This window comes from Monodelphis domestica, chromosome X, assembly GCF_027887165.1.
Source record: "Monodelphis domestica isolate mMonDom1 chromosome X, mMonDom1.pri, whole genome shotgun sequence".
In the NCBI taxonomy this organism is placed as follows: Eukaryota; Metazoa; Chordata; class Mammalia; order Didelphimorphia; family Didelphidae; genus Monodelphis; species Monodelphis domestica.
Window position 1 is genome coordinate 22,088 of NC_077235.1, and position 15,887 is coordinate 37,974.

Below are 15,887 nucleotides of genomic sequence, written 5' to 3' on the forward strand. Positions count from 1 at the left end.
TAGAAGGTCATTGGGTTCAATAACCACATTTTGCACATGAGGAAACTGAATCCTGGAGATTTAAGTGACTCTCCTAGGGTCACCAAGCTTCTGTGCCTGAAGCAGGATTCAAACTCAGGTCTTAGTACTCTACCCCCTGAGAGGAAGGGGAAAAGTCAATGGGAAGGCTTCCCCAGGTGCCAAAACACCTAGCTTGCATGCCCAGGACCAGACAAGCTGCCTCTTTTGGCCCTCCCTTGCTCTCTCCTGACATTTTCTTTGCATGCCTCCTCTGATTTGGTGTCTCAGTCACCAATCACTTCTCCTTTCTTTGCCATTCACCTCAAAGCTCAAAGCATCTCGAAACAGAGAGAGACAGGAGACAATATGTGCCAGGCAGGTCTGCCCATCTCCATCCCCTGGACCATCATCTCTCCTCAGAGACTGATGGGGACAACCCCAGACCCTTAGCTCAAGGCCTTGGGAAGAGCGGCATCCTCCAGACCAGCAACTCTGCTTCCAGGCCAGCCCTTCCAGCCATCATTGAGCAGGAATCATTGTGAAGAGAGAGAGCCCCCTTCCCCATCACTACCAGCAACAACCGCCAAGCAACTGAAGGCAGATATATAGTCACAGGAGCCTGAAGAGTGACAGCAGTTCCCAAACCCCTGGTCCTGCTTTCAGCCTGACTGTCACAGCTGTCATTCTGGAAAGGAACTTTTTTTATTGAGAAGGAGTCATACACCCCCACGAACTGCCAACCACCTACAGGCTAGGCAAGCTAGCCTAGCTGAAGCATCCAGGCCCCCTGAGGCAGCACATGCCAGGCCAGTCAAAATGCCACAACCCCTCAGACCATGATGGAGACAGCGCAGGACCCCGAGCCCAGGAGCCTCGGGCACAGCAAAGCCTCTGACTCTGTGCTCTCGGCCATCCTTCTGGAAGCAGCCTGGGAATGAAAGCTTCTGCAGGGGCACAGCTCCTGAAGACCCAGAAAGGAAAGTCCTGGCCTTCTCCAATGGCTCAACATCAGAAAGGGCTAGGCTTGTATGAGTGGAAATAACATTAGAGAAGAGGCCTGAGTATCCACTTTACTGTTGCACCCTAAGATCCATGGGATCACTAGTGTGAAGGAAACCTTCCCTACGTACTGGCTCTGCCATTAGAATAGGAGCTCCTTGAGAGTAGGGACCATCTGATTTTTCCATTTGTAGCCTGAACACTTAGCACAGAGTTGGGCACAAAATGAGGCCATAATAAATGCTTCATCAATTCATTCATCTTCTCCCCCACCTCTCCTCCTCTCTCTGTCTCTCCCTCTCTCTCCTTCTCCCTCCCTCTCTCTCTCTCCTTCTCCCTCTCTCTCTTCTCCCTCTCTCTCCTTCTCTGTCTCCCTCCCTCTCCCCCTGTCTCTCTCTCTCTCCCTCTCCTCTCTCTGTCTCCCTCTTTGACTGTCTCCCTCCCTCCTCTCTCTCTCTCTGTGTCTCTCTCTTTGTCTCTCCCACTCTCTCTCCCTCTCTGTCTCTCTCTTCCTCCCTCCATCTCTCTCCCTCCCTCTCTCTCTGTCTGTCTCTCTCTCCCTCCCTCTCTCTCTGCGTCTCTCCTTCTCCCTCTCTTTCTGTGTATGTCTCTCTCCTTCTCTCTCCCTCTACCTCTCTCTCTCCCTCTCCTTCTCTCTCTGTCTGTCTGTCTGTCTCTCCTTCTCTCTCTCTCCCCATCTCTCTTCTCCCCTCTTGCCTCTGTTGTTACCGTATTCTTAATGGGAGAACTCTTTCACTTTGTATTTTCTGATATATGGTTGGTCTCCTGCATATGCTTTCTTGGACTTGGATAAATGGGTTCATTGTGGAACTGGTATTTGGTGGGAATGGAGTCCAACCTTGTATATGAAGCATGGGTCCTCCTTTCCTCATTCCCTCAAGAGTGATCCAAAAAGTTTAGTTTGGATCTGAAAATCATAGCCCCACCAGACTATGAATATTTTTTAACCCTTCCCTTCTGTCTTGGAATCAGTACTGTGGATTGGCTCCAAGGCAGAAGAGCAGTAAGGGCTAGGCAATGAGGGTCAAGCAACTTGCCCAGGGTCACACAGCTGGGAAGTGTCTGAGGCCAGATTTGAACCTAGGACCTCCTGTCTCTGGGCCTGGCTCTCCATCCACTGGGCTAGCCAGCTCCCCCCAGACTAAGAATATTTAAGGAATAATGACCTCCTTTGCAAGGAACCTCAGTTCATCAGAAGTACCAGGACTGTGGTTCTACGTGGCTTCTCAGCTTATAATCTCCTTGCTCTGATGAAAGACAGCGGTTATAAGGACGTTGGTAGTTCTGTTAGGTCAATGGAAAACAGCTAGTTATGAGTCTAGCCCAGGATTTCTCTCTGAGGAGAGCTGAGTGGCAGAGTAAGTGTCCCATGCCCTCCTGTTGCCCTTCTGGCTGGAAGCACAGGCCCCCTTGGAGAATGTGGGGAGAGGGGAGGAGGGCCAGCTATCCCGCCTCCCTTTAAAATGTCCACCTCCACCCCCATGCCACATTGGTGGGGTAGCCTTTGCTATACTTCTAGATGTTCCTGGGCAGGTTTGGAGGGAGGAAATTGCTCCCCTACCTCCCAGCTTTTCTCCCTCATCTCTTCTGGCTACCTTGACCTCCCTGACCTCCTAATTGGGAACTTGGCCAGGAATCCTGGGCTCTGCTCAGATGTTAGTCCGTCTTCCACACTGAAGTGTATGTAAAGGCTGCCCCTTATGCCCTTCTTCAGGCATTCCTGTACTCTGGTGGTATGGGAGGATCCTGAATATCAAACGCCTTCCCCTGATCAAAGACCCTTGTCACTGCTTTGGGAACCCTCTTTCTCTCAGACTTATGCAGCTGGAGGCAGCGGTGAGGTTCGAGGACCCATTTGCGGCCTTGGGTACTCATAGCAGCACAGACCCTTGTGTCGTGCCCAGACTCGATTCATCGGCATGGCTTAGCTGAGTCCAGTTCCCAAACTCCTGCCTCTTTTTCAGCTGAATTCCTGGCTCTTGAAGTAATACCCGTAGACAATTTAGGGTCTCTTCTGACAGGTTCCCCTAAAGTGATGGCTGTCCAGTCCATGCTTTCAAATTCTGGACCGTGTACGTGCCCATATTTGGATAGTTGGCAGAAGCTGACTCCTTTGATGGTGATGAGATTCCCTTTGTGAAGCTGACTCATGGCTCTTCCGGCCCTTTCCCAGGGGAGCCTTGGAATTTTAACTTTCCTCCCTTCCAGGGAGTAGCCAACAATTGAGATCAGCAGAAAGAAAGGCTGAGAATGAAGAGCTCCCCAAATAAGAGGAGGAAATCCCAAATCCAAAAACCCAGTGAACACTTTACCGGAGATAGAGTAGACCAATCAGAGTGGCTCTAAGGCTCTGCAGAGGGGGGGACCTCTGTGATTTTAGGAAGCTTTGGGCACCCACATGCTCCAATGAAGCCCGAGGAAGGATCAAACGGAGAAGAGCAGCACCTTTGTTCTTGTGCCTCTTGCTAAGAGGCTGAGTTTGCTGTTATAGCACCTAGCTGTGATTGAAATGTCAATGTGCTTGTAAATGGGATGAGGGGGGGCACCAGTCTGCCACTTGCAAAATCTTCTGGCCCTGCAATAGGAAAACTTTTGGCTAAACAGGCCTCAGGGAAAACTGCAAATGAATATTGCACATTGATACCATTTGGAAACTCCATGGAGGAGCCACTGGACTGATTCTGCTCTCCTGTTTTCATGAAAGCACCTCTGCTCCCGGGCTTTCATTTTAGGGCAGGAGGAATGCTGGCTTCAACCAATGATGCTACGTTGGCTCACTAACACTTGTGGTGGCTGATGACAGCTGGAGCTCTTAGCTGGCTAACAGAACAGTCATTCCTTGGTCTTGAGGTGTCTTAAAATGTTCATGAAGCAGCCTTTCTTTTCCCTTTACCACTTGGTCCTGGAGATAAAAGTGTCCACGTGAGCTGGGCACCCTAAGGAAAACGGGCGAGGAGGGAGGGAGGAGGATATAGGGCCCAGGGAGCACCCAGCAAGGCAGCTCCACTTGAAGACGTGGCCCTCCTCGGGGTTCTAGGGGTGGGAGATCGAGCCCCCGTGCCCAAGCCCAGGCCAGATGCACGGATTCGAGAATGGAGTTTCTCCCAGGCTGGGCGAGGTGCCCCCGCAGCCTTCTGAGGAGACCTGTGGTTTAGGGATGTCCCTTGCGCAGCTGGGGGGATGGATGGGAGACGAGAGAGGCGGCAAGCAAGGAAGCCCCTGTGGAGGCTGATGAAGGCCCGAACCCTAGCCAGTGAAGCTGGGGGGGCGGGGAGGCGGGGGTAAAGGAGACTCTGAGGGTGACTCGGAGGTGCTTGGCACGAGGACACTGGAGGGGGTGGGGCAGCCTCGGAGGAAGCATGCTCTCGCTGGGGAGATCTATCGGGCTGGGGGCCGCAGGAGAGAGAACTTTTTGGCCACGGTGAGCCGGCGGTACCTCTGGGGGAGACGGGCCCGCGTGGGGACGCTCAGGGACTTGTGGAGGCCTGGGGAACAGAGGCAGCTAAGGAGGCCTTCCAAGTCCAGTCCCCAAGACGTAGTGGAGAAAGAACCCCCCGGACTTAGTAGCGAGCGCTCAGCATAGGCACGAAGGAGTCCCGAAGAGCTCCCCGGCCCCCCAGGAGCTGGCACTCTCCCCCCTGGCCCGCCGCCGCCGCCGCCGCTGCAAGGCTTGGGCTGTGACAATGAAGGCATTCCTGGAAAGGGCAGGCCATGGCTTTCTGCTCTCTTCCTCCGGGCTGCCGCGAACAGCCCAATATCAGGCCCTGCAGACCGTGCCTGAAGCCACTAGATGGCAGCAGAGCCCCAGAAATGGAGCCTCACAGGCAGCCCAACAGAGTGGGGGAGGCGACGCAGCAGACACACTGCTTTCTGCACTCTGCCGGAGCAGGGCTGGAAGGAAGAGCAGGAGCGTGGGCCAGGCGGGCCCGCAGGCCCCAGACTGAGCACTGACCAGGGCAAGGGCAGGGGCTGGGTGGCGGGCCCGGGGGAGGGCGAGGCTGATGCACGGGCACAGGGACCTGCGCCATGACAGACACATGGGCAGAACGAGCCACGATGGGCAGAGCTGAAGTGAACCCCACACACGCACTTGGGGGAAGAGGGGGGCCCCAAACCACAGAGCTGGCCTAGCGAGGTACCGGACCTCAAAGGGGCAGTTAGTCCCGGCCGAGAAGCCAGTAAGTGCCCCTCAGCCTGCCTCAGGAGCCCTGAAATGCCTGAGAGCCCAAAGGACCCCGAGGATGGAGAAAATGCCACAGCGGGGCAGTGAGGAAGGCCAGGTCAAAGTCAGGGCTTCCTCTGCCCTGCCCCGCCCCCAATGCTGGTGGTGGATCCTCGGAGATGTGCATTTCCTTCTGTTTCCTCTGGGTCTCCAGTGTCACTAGATTCCCCCAGACAGGCAACTCGCCCTCTATTCTGATTCTGGTTGGGGCCTAATAATATGTCCGAAGCAAAGGACACCCGAAGTGGGACACTTCACAAATGAGTTCAAACACCTAGAATGTTGATTATTGGAACCATAAATATTGGAACCAAAAAAAATAAAAATAATAAGAGAGAAATAAAGAAACTACCAGCTGGGACAGAATTCCCTAATGGAATACTGCACAGGTTCTGCACTAGGGAACGGGTTATACAGGGCTCCCAGATACAAGTTACACATACAGGTTCTTATCTGACGATAAACAGACCTTAATGCAGGAATTTGAGGTACGAGACAAGGAGTCCATCCTGGGGTTGTGATCCAAGGAGTGCTTATCTGTACTAAGTCAAATATCAGTTTGCTGCCCCTTTGATATTCCTGAGATTCCTCTTTTGTCTCCTGCCCCCCCAAACTAAGCAGAAACCAGCTTGTTATCTGATTAAACAGCTGAAGGGAAGGGAAGCCAGATCTGTCCCCTAAAAATTTGGTAATTTTTCCATCTTTGGTCTTTTGGGGCTACTTCACAGCCAGACACCAAGGCTCCTCACCCTCCACTTCTGAGCCCTCCCCAACTTCCTCTGTTCCCTTAACGCATAGAAAGCCTGGCCCCCTTCTCCTCGGGCAGGCCTACTTCACCTGCTCCTGCCTAAGAAATCCCTCTGATTAGAAAACATCTAATGCCCAGTGGATTTACACGTCGGCTATGGGGGGTGGGGGGAGGAAAAGAAAATGATCTATGTCTTTAACGAATAATGCTTGGAAATGATCAAATAAAATATTAAAACATAAAGAAATAAAGATATTATCCCATGATGTCATTGTTCTTCAAAAATGAAGGACAATCACAAAGAAGAAAAAAAAAGGAAAAAAAAGAAATCCCTCTGATTCCTCAGAGCCTGGGACTTCTTCAAGTGGGCGCCCTCCCACAAGTCCTACATCCCCAATTTACAGATTGATTTGGGGCTAGCTCTATGCCCAGACGTGTAGCCACAGAAGTGTAGAGAGTTACCCAAGGTGGGGGGGGGGGGAGAGGAGAGAGCACGCATGCGCATGCCCATGGGGAGAGGGGGTGGTAATGGGATGTGCCAAGGCTCTATCCACTACACATCTCTGCCACTCTGTGGGAGCACACTAGCTTTGGAGGGGAAAGTCTGGAGGTGATGCTGCCATTGCCTCCTCCCTGCCCATGCCAGCCCAGGAGAAGGGGGGGGGCACTGGGGCTGATGATACAGGGGCCCTCTCTTGTCTTCCCTGCCAGCCAGAGGGGAAAGGGAGACAAAGAACCTGGCGGCCAGAGCTTCTGCCCGTGTCTCTCCTCCCTTTTTACCTTCCAGCCCCCTGAAGGCCCCTCCACCCTTGGCACCTCCTGTAGCAGCTGGAGGAAAAGGTCCCTGTTCTCCTTCTTCTCCCCACCCTTCCTCCTTTTCTAGCATACCCCACCCTCTGTCAGTGCCTCCTGGGGATAGAGGAGAGGGAGGAAAGAGCCTCCAGCTGGTGGGCCAGGCAGAGAAGGGTCAAAATGCCTTGAATTCTGCCACTCCCCCCCCCAAGTCCCTCCCAGCTTCTGTTCTTTGCTGCTTAGATTCAGGGCCAAGGAGAGGGAAGACGGGAGGGAGAGGAGAGCCTGTGGCCATTGCCCTTTCCTCCAGCCCAGCGCCTGGCACAAAGCAAGTAAGTGGCCCATCCGTGCCTGTGCCATGCATGGCTCACTGATTGCTGCTTCTTGCCAGAGGTGGCGATGGCGGCGATGGCGGCGATGGCAGCAGCAGCAGCAGCAGCGGTGGTGGTAGCGGTGGGCAGCAGCAGCAACAGGGAAGGGGAGGCATGGGAGGGTGGGCCAGAGAACAAGGGCCTCAACCCCCCCCCAGCCACTCATCCTGGGTTTCCTCAGGCTCCTCCCTCCCAAGCACCATCAGCAAGGGGGGCAGGAAAATCTCCACCCCACCCACCCATCTCCCTGGCACCTCCCTCCCCCTTTTCTAGCATGTTCCACGCTCCAGCATTGGCTCACAGGAGGAGGAGAGGGAGGAGGCAGCAGCCCCTGATGGCCTGTTCACACTCCGCCCTCTGCGCCATCAGCAAGCCCAATGAGACTCACTCTCCATCTTCTGTAGAGTCCCCCCCCCCTGCTACTTCTCTAGCAAGCTCCACCTTTGTTCTTTGGCTTGAGAGAGAGGAGGGAGGCCTCCTGAGAGCCCCCTTAGTCACTCCTGGCCTAGTCAGCCCAGGCTGTGGGCCCCGAGTGTCGCCTTCTCTCCCTGCCTTGCCATTAGCAAAGCGGGAGAGAGAGAAAGCCCTGGCGCCGGAGCCTGGCCAAAAGCAAGGGTTAACACCATCCATGGCCAAGCTCTCCATTGTTCAGGGACCCCTCCTTCCCCCCAGCGTCTGTGTGCGCCACAGCACTGGGAGGGGGAGGCAGGGAGAACCTGAGACCAGCCCTCCTCTCCCTGCCCTCCCTCCCTTCTTTTCCATCAAGTCACATGTTGAGGCGTCAGCCCCTGAACAGGGCTTTGCTAGCCTGCCCAGTTGGACTCTTCCATCTGCCCCGGCAGGAAGCCCAGGAGGGGGCTCTCGGGTCGCATGTCAGGTGCCATGCTCCCAAGCAAAGCCCTCGAGCCCCACCCTCCCTTCTTTTCTGGCGTGTTCCAGGCTCAGGCACTAATGAGAGGAGAAGAGGAAGGAGCCCCTGGCCAGCCCAGGCAGACTCCTCCCTCAGCGCCATCAGCAACCCCAATGCAGCATGCTCCCCATCCTCACAGCTCTTCTCTCCCCTCCCCCCCCCCACTGTTTCTCCTTCAGCAGCATCCCTGACTAATCCTGCTCCTGCACCCCCCCCACCCGCCCCATCCTCCAGCACTGGTTGCTATGGCTACTATCCCTCTCATCCTCCTATCTTGGGAGACATTTCAGAGCGGGCTAGTTTGTGGGAGAAGGGAAGAGCAGTGAAAAGTCCCATCCCAACATTCCCTGTTTCCTGCACTTCTCCACTTCTCAGAAAGAGAGAAAGCCTTTGGAAAGCCGTCGGCTCCTCTCCAGTCCCCCCTTCCCTCAAGCAGCAGTCTAGGATAATGGCCAGCCCTGTGCACTTAGATGGAGAAGAGCTGGAGGGAGACCATGGGGATGGAGGAGAGCCAGGAGCTGCATGAGCTGGTCTGGTCAGGAATCTAGTCTGGCCCCCAGGGAGAGCTAGTGATACACTGGTGTGCTCTCAGCTGTCCTCTGGGCCAGGGCTGGGAATGCTGCCCATGTCTGGAGAGAACCCTCTTCCTTAATCCCAAGGACTGATGGAGAAACAAAGGGCAGCCCCAAATGAGCAGTCTTCCATGTCAAAAGAATTTCTCACATTCGTTTTTCTCCAATTTCCAGCTCCAAACTTGCTCCCTCCCTCCTTCCCTGCCATGGGAAGCAATTTAATCTAGGTTGTACATGCACCGTCAGGCAAAACATTTCCACACTGGCCGTGTTGTGGAAGAACACATGCACGCGCACACACACACACACCATGGGGGGTGGGGGTGGGGAGAATAGGCTTCAATCTGCGTTCTGAGGCTGGGAGCATGAGAAAGTCCCCAGGGGAGGCATGGGGAGCTGACTGCTGGCACACTGGAACTATAAATAGGCCCATACAACCTTCTAGAGTCGTTGTTTCCTTCCTGAACAGCAGTCCCGCACCAGCAACTGTCTGTTGGACATTTAGAAGGCGTCCAAAGTAGAGCTCATCCTCTTTGTACCTTTGGTCTTACCACGGAGGGCACTCCATCCTCCCACAACCTTAAGGTCATCCCGCTGCATTCGACCAGTTCCCGGGCCTTCTCCCTTCTCCCCACCATGGCAGCCCTCCATCTGTCTCTGTCACTTCTCTTTACTCACAAGGCTCACAAATCATCTTATTTCTGGCCCTCAATCTCTTGTCTGGACAATTCAGTCACCTCCTGTGGCAAGTTTCCCCCCACTCTAGTTCATCCCCCATTCAATCGATCTCTCTAAAGGCTAGGTCCAACCACAGCACTTCCCAGCCCAATAAATGTCAGTGGTTCCCTGTTACCTCCCCAGCGTGTCCATCTGGCTTTGTTTGTTTATAAAACCCTAAATACGGCCTATCTCAGGTTCAAAAGTAGCATTTCGAAGGACACTATAAAGCAGCAACCATCAGCACAATCTGGTCCTGGCTAAGAAACAGAGTAGTGGATCAATGGAACAGATGAACTAATGGCCCATGGTTGTCAAACCCAAAGATCGGAGCTTTGGGGCAAAGCAGTCTGGGCAAGGCTAGGCATAGACCAACATCTCACGCCATACACCAAAGTGCGACCACAATGGATACTCCATCTGGAAATGAAGGGTGACGCTGTAAGCAAATCGGGGGAACACGGAAAAGTTTACCTGTCAGACTTCTGGATGAGGGAAGAATCTATGACCAAACAAGACACAGAGAACATCGTGAAAAATGAAACCAATCACTCTGGCTACCTTCAATTGAAAAGGGTTGGGCCAAACAAAGCCCACACGACCAGGAGGAGAAGGGAAACCACACATTTGGGAGCAGATGTCTCCGATGAAGGCCTCATTTCACAAATATTTAGAGAACCGAGTCCAATGTCAAAGAATACAAAGCTTGTGGCCAAAGGATAGGAACAGGCAGTTCTCAGGGGAAGAGAGAGATGCTCTCCACAGCCATGTGAAAAAAATGCTCCAATCCCTCCTGATTAGAGTAATGCAAATCAAAAGAACCCCAAGGTACCACCTAGCACCTGTCAGATTGACTAACATGACCAAAGAGGAAAATGATCCATGTTGGATGGGATGTGGGGAAATGGGGACACTCATATATTGTGGGTGGAGCTGTGAACTGATCAGAGAGCAATGTGGAACTACACTCAAAGGGCCTTAAAACCATGCACAGCCTTTGACCCAGCAGTACCACTCCTAAGCCTGTATCCGAAAGAGGCCCGAGATAGGGGGAAAGGACCTATCTGCACCAAAATACTTTCAGCAGCTCTTCTGTAGTGGCAAAGAATTAGCAACTGAGGCATTGTCCATCACCCGGGGGATATGTGAACCAGCTGTGGCATGTGCTTGTAATGGAATACTATTGGGCCATAAGAAACATTGGACAGGACTAGTTCAGTTCCAGTTTTCAACCTGGAAACACTTATAGGAGTTGGTGAGGAAAAAGGAACTCTCCCTTTGACTAGAGAGCTCTGGAGTGAACAGAACAAGAGGAAGAAGCTTACAGTAACAGAAATATGATGTGATGATCAGCTGTGACGGACTAAACCATTACCACCAGCAAAGCCAGTTCCCAAGGTACCCGGAGGGACCCACAATGAAAAATTATCTCCACACTCAAAGAAGGAGCTCCTGGGTGAGGTGGTTGCAGATCAAACATGCCATCTTCCACTTTATTCCCTTCATGAGTTTTTTATTGTATGTGTAATAAATGTCTTCTGTCATGGCATGAGCAGTACAGAAATATGCACTGCATAATAGCACTGTTATTATAACCTACCTCATTATATTTGCCACCTTATGGAGGGGGGTATGGGAGAGAAGGAGAAAATCAGAACCCTAAAATGTCAGAAAACAATGGTCAGAATTCATTTCCACACAGAACCGAAAAAAAATTCAAAAAGGGATTCATTGATTTTCTTTAATGACTGCATGGCCCAAGTGGGGGCTAAGTAACTTGCCCAGGGTCACATGGCTAGGAAGTGTCTGAGGCCAGATTGGAACCCTGGATCTCCAGGCCTGGCACTCTATCCACTGAGCCACCTAGTTGCCCCCTCAGTTTGGTTTTTGTGATGCTTTCTAGTCTTTCTGCAGTCCTATCTTTTCCGTCTAAATCTGCATTGCCCCCCTTCATGCATACTTCTTGCCAATCAAATTGGCTTCTCTGTTATTCTTCACATACAAAACTCCATCTCCTATGGAGGTGGAGCCTCAGCACTGGGCCTTTGTACCAGCCCGATGCCTGGAATGCCCTCCCTCATCACCGCTGCCTTTTAGAATCCTCGGCTCATGTGCTGTCTCCTAACAGAGGCCTTTCTTGGTCCTCCCAATGGTGCACCCCCTCCAAAGAAACTTGGACAATATTTTGACATGCTCATATGTGTCATATGTGTTTTCTCTAGTGTGAGGCAGGTATGCTGTCTCTCTAGTGCCTGGCATAGAGGCATGTACTAGTTTGGTGGCTGACTGGGACCTTGGCTTCCACAAAGCACAGACAAGGAGCCCTTCTGGTTTAGCTACCAAAAGTCTGCTGCTGAGCTCCTGGTTTCCTTTCTAGTGAGAACATCATGTAGACATCCTCATCCCGTGTGTATTTGTATGGCACGTCCACTCACTGGACACCAGACAGAAATCTCCACAGGGAGAGTGTCCACGGCAGAGGTCAGTCGTCCACATTTTGAAGCCCCCCCTGCTCCCTGCCTCTGGCACTACCATGGTTGAAGGGGCCTCCCCAGATCTCAAGGCAGTTAGTCTTTGGTTCCCAGACCACCCGGCGAAAGAAGTGGCTGCCAAGCAGCCAGTGGTCTACCAGTGACGAAGCTCTCTGTCCTTGGTTCTTTAGGCCCATCTGCTGGCATCGGAAGCCAAACTTAGCCATCCTGGGGCCTGAGTCTCAGAGAAGAACTTTTTCTCTGCCTGGTTCCAGGATGGAAGAGACCTTCAAGGAGGCTTTTGGTCTTCTTGGTCCATCTCAGGGGCTGGTGAAGGCCCGATCAGCCCAAGGCTTTCAAGTTCCCCAAAAAGTAGTGAGAAGGCAAAGACACGAATCTCGACATTGAAACCCCACCAGCCAACTGATTACAAAGAAGTTGGCATCAGGGGAAGATAAACCAGCATGGCCACTGACTGCAGAGGGCCAGCAACAGATGACTGGCATCAAGCAAAGATCAGACGATGTGGAGGAAAGGCATCCCCTTTTATTACTCCATTGAGTCAAGAACCAGCAAGGACAGGCAGGCTAGGCTTGGATCACGAGGGGGTGCCCGTTGCACAGAGAACAAACCATAAGAGACTGCCATCCTCTGTTCTAAATGGCCTTCATTCATCCTGCCCTCCCTCCATTCAGTTAGAGTCCCCCGGAGGCCTTGTGTGGGGGCTCCAGATATGGAAAGGGAAGGGGTGGCAGTGAGAGGAAGGGATCCAGCATCTTTCTAAACCCAGCTACCAAGCAGTTACCACTGCCAGAGAGAAGCCAGAAACACACCCTCTTTGGCCTTCAGGGTTTAGAAGGCTTGTGCGTGTGTGTGTGCATGTGCGTGGCAGGGCATTGGCAATAAAAATAACCTGAGACCTGAGCAATAGGCCACTCGGCCTTGGAGTAAGTGCAAGGCACTTTCTCTAGTAGGAGGTGGTGACCTAGCAGTGGCATAAGCTAGTTTACCAAAAAGGAGGTTGTAAAGTGGGAAGGAAGCATTCCAGATTTGGAGTCCCGGGTCCCAGTTCATCTCCTGGTTTTGCCATTGACTCCCCATGTGACCTCAGGTCATCCATTTCGCCTCTCTCTGGGCCCAGACTCCATGGCCTTCTAAGGCCCCTTTCAGCTCCCAAAGTGCACTCCTAAGCCTGGTCGCCCCTCAGGTAAGGCAAAGATGATTCCATGGATCCCAGATTCCATCATTCTCTGTCCTAGCCAGAGGGGGCTCACTACCTTACCTGCAGCTGGTTTCAGAGTTTGGTCCCTCCTTCTCCCACCTGTGCATGGGGGACAGGGCATGGGAAACTGGTTGGCTTTTGGGAAAGGTCGGTTTGAACAACTCCTGACCACGGATTTAACTCCTCTAAGTCTCACCTGTAAAATGGAGGTGATGTCAACCCATCGACAAGCATCAGTTAGACACCTTCCCTATGCTGGCACCATACTAGGGGTCTGGGGAACAAATATCCAGAATGGCTGGAGTGGGAGTGATGGTTGTGGTGGTAGCAACTTGGCTCCCATCTGCCTTTGGGGCTCAGTTCAGTGCTTCCTCTGCCTGGGAGCCTGCCCTGGCCTTCTGCCCATCCTCAAATTGTCCTCGTGGCTCTCCTTTTCACTTCCCCCTGTGCCAGCTAGCTGGAAGCTTACCTGTTTGCTTGTTGAAGCCTCCTGGGAAATCCGAAGCACCCTGAAATGAGGGGCCAACCTCTGGACATCTTTCTTTTCCCAGCACAGAGTAGACAAGCCCATGCTACATAGGGTGGGCCTTCATTCCCTAAGGGCCTGGCCTCTATTCTTCCTCAGCACTGAAAACACTTCAGGTGACAGAACACACTGGCCAGAGAGCTCAGAACTAGTCCAGCGGCTCTGGAAAACCACGAAGAACAAAGCCAGAAAATGACCCAGCATCATCTCCTTCACAGTCCCAGGTCAGTGGGAGCACAGGGGCAGCCAGGTGACTCAGTGGCTAGTAGAGCCAGGCCTGGAGACATGGGAGGTCCCAGGTTCAAATCTGTGCAACCCTGCAAGCCCCTAGCTCTCTTCTTCCGCCCAGAGCCAGTGTTTAGTGTGGACTCTAAGACAGAAGGGAAGGATTCTGGACAAAATGAAATGCACCCAAAGCCAACAGAAGTGGCCCAGAGTCAAGCTAGCCATGCTCCCAAAATGCACAGCTCCATCTGCGCCCTGAGTCTTTCATCTGCTGGTCTCCTTCATCCTGTGGCGTCCTCCTAGGGAATGGTGGTTGTCCATTGAGGCTGTCAGAGGGCGCCCGTCCACCTCTCCAAGTTCTTCTGGTTCTGCTCAGTCGGTGGAGCTTCTGCCTAGCAAGGAGGCTCAGTGGACAAAGGACTGAGCTCGGGTCCTGACAGCTGAGGTTTCTCCGAAATCGGCCCTCTTGTTGTTTTTTGCAACTCGGGCATCTGCCAATACCCACCTTTGAAGACCATGGAGGGCCTTTGAGGGTTGTCCAGCATGCATTCAATAGCCCGGCGGCACTTCTCAAAAACGCCACCAGGTGTCGCTCTTACTCCACCAATCGCAGGCTGGATGGGCTCAGAGGATCAGGCGGCCCTTTTTCCTCCAGCTTGCCGATGCTCCCTCCTGTAGAGTCCACATGCAAGAAGGCGCTGGCTTCTGGGAGAGCCCACCTTCTGCCCATAGCTGCTGCCACTTTGGCTCCCCTCGACCACTGCCTGCGAGGGGCGAATCCCACTTCACTTCTCCTATCTTCGGAGCCCGATTGCTAAAACGAAACTTGACTCAAGCCGCTGAGAGGGAGAGAGAGGGGCTGCTATTCTTTCAGGAGTGCCGCCCGCCCCACGCCTCTCCCCTGAAAAGAGTGCGCCCTGGTGCTGCAGGGCCAGCCTATCAACACTCCAACGGGCTGGGCCTCCTGGGCCCTTCCCAAGGAAGGCCGCAGCAGAGAGTGCTGGGAAGAGGCTGGAGGCTAAGAGCCTTAGGAGCCTCGGCGTTCCCCATCTGCCCCTCCACCCTGCGCCCCTGTGAGCCACTTCAACCAGACTGACTTTTGCTCTTGGATCCCTCACCTCCTTGTGCAGGTCCTGGGAGCAAGTCTCCCCAGCCAAGCAGACCTCCCCCCACCAAGACCATTCCGGCTTCCCGGGTCTTTGCAGTCCCCCATCTCCCTCCCCAAGGCACTGCTTCAACTTGTTTCTTGGCAGCTCTCCAGGGTCCCACCAATGGCCGCTGACATGGCTCTTTGGCCCCCCTCCTTCTCTGACAAGGAGGCCACTCTTTTGGCCAAGGCTGAGCCATCCCGTTACCCCTCCCTGTCTTCTCTAGAAGGTTGCCATGCCAATCTCTGCTCTCCCTGGCTCTCAGGCTTTCTCTCCCCCTCTCAAATGCTGCCCACAAGCATGCTGAAGCATCCCCAGCTTTGAAAAACCTTCATTGGCCTCTGTCCCCTCAAGTTATTGCCCCGTACCTTGGTTTTCCTTTGTAGTCCTCTAAAATGTCCAGGTCGGGGCCAGCTGGGTAGCTCAGTGGATTGAGGACCAGGCCCAGAAATGGGAGGTCCCGGGTTCCAATCTGACCTCAGATGCTTCCCAGCTAGGTGACCCTGGGCAAGTCACTTGACCCCTTTGCCTAGGCCTTCTGCCTTGGAGCCAATACTTAGTATTGATTCTAAGATGGAAGAGAAGGGTTTAGGGAAAAGTTCATACTTTCTGCCTCACTTTCTCTCCTCTCATTTTCTTGGCAGTTTGTCTTCCAGCCTCCTCACTCAACTGAAACTGCAGTCTCCAACAAGACCCCTAATCTTTGAATTGCCAAATTCGAACGTTTTTTCCTTCCACCTCAGCCCTTGTCAGCTTCTCTGCTACATTTGACACTGCTGACCACCCTTCTCCTCCCGGACACTCCCTTCTTGATGAGTTTGCATGCACCGGCTCTATCCAGGTCCTCCTTCCAGGGTTGGTTGGGCCCTAGGCCTTCTCTTCTCTCTGCAGTCTCCTCCCTTCCCCTCTGTTGGGTTAGTTTTATAGGGGCAGGTAACTGGTG